This window comes from Rutidosis leptorrhynchoides, chromosome 6 (assembly GCF_046630445.1).
Source record: "Rutidosis leptorrhynchoides isolate AG116_Rl617_1_P2 chromosome 6, CSIRO_AGI_Rlap_v1, whole genome shotgun sequence".
Taxonomy (NCBI): domain Eukaryota; kingdom Viridiplantae; phylum Streptophyta; class Magnoliopsida; order Asterales; family Asteraceae; genus Rutidosis; species Rutidosis leptorrhynchoides.
The window spans coordinates 25,507,431-25,508,570 of NC_092338.1; the positions used below are offsets into that span (position 1 = coordinate 25,507,431).

Genomic DNA, 1,140 nt, shown 5'->3' on the forward strand with positions numbered 1-1,140 from the left:
TAATTCAATCGTTTGACATTATTCTTTAACTTTGATATCTCAATATATCAAATAGATATGGAAACCAATAATTTTAATGTACGACATCATACACGTAATACTTTGTTAATGTTTTCGATTTAGTATATATATATATATATATATATATATATATATATATATATATATATATATATATATATATATATATATATATGCACCTCAAGTTACATATATCTGTTCGTGAATCGTTAGAAATAGTCGAAGGGTAAATGAATACATGAACACAGTTCAAAAGTTTTTGAGACATAACATTACAGACTTTGCTTATCGTGTCGAAATCATATAAAGATTGAGTTTAAATTTGGTCAAAGATTTACGGGTCGTCACACATTGTTTGTTCAATAATGAGACAATCTTTTGTCAAATGTGGTCCTCCACACTGCTCACAACTAATTCGTATTGCGTGAATATCTTTAGTCATCTTTTTCATTCGTCTTTCGAAAACATCTAACTTTGCGGAAATGGAATCAAAGTCATGGCTAGAATAGGCTCTAGCCGCTTAGATGATCAAACGATGTCTTTTTCTTGATGCCACTCATGTGAGTGGGAGGCTGTGTTATCAATAATTTTGTAAGCTTCAGTTGCGGTTTTCTTCATAATAGAACCACCAGCTGCTATGTCGATGTCTTTTCGTGTAGTAATGTCGCATCCTTGGTAGAATATTTGTACTATTTGATAAGTGTCTAAACCATGTTGAGGACATCCTCTCAACAACTTTCCAAATCTTGTCCACGCTTCATATAAAGTTTCATTTGGCTTTTGTGTGAACGTAACAATTTCTCCTTGAAGTCTCACGGCTTTAGATGCCGGAAAGAATCTTTTAAGAAATTTCTCAACTAAAACATCCCATGTATCAATCGCTCCTTCAGGTAACGATTCTAACCAATCTTTGGCTTCTCCCTTTAAAGTCCAGGAAAATAACATGAGATAGATCTGTTCATCCTCAACTTCTCTGATTTTAAATAGAGTACAGATCCTATTAAATGTTCAAAGATGTTCGTTTGGATCTTATTTTGGCGTACCACTAAATTGGCATTGATTTGTTACCATGTGTAGGATTTATCCTTTGATTTCATAATCTGGCGCATTAATGTCTAG

General features: G+C 32.7%; 1 non-coding gene across 1 annotated transcript; it reads left to right on the forward strand.

Moving 5' to 3' along the window:
* Positions 1 to 727: 727 nt before the first annotated feature.
* On the forward strand, positions 728 to 834 carry LOC139856670 (small nucleolar RNA R71). Its single transcript, XR_011762136.1, has one exon. It is a non-coding gene; the product is annotated as a small nucleolar RNA R71 (small nucleolar RNA).
* The last annotated feature ends 306 nt before the right edge of the window (positions 835 to 1,140 follow it).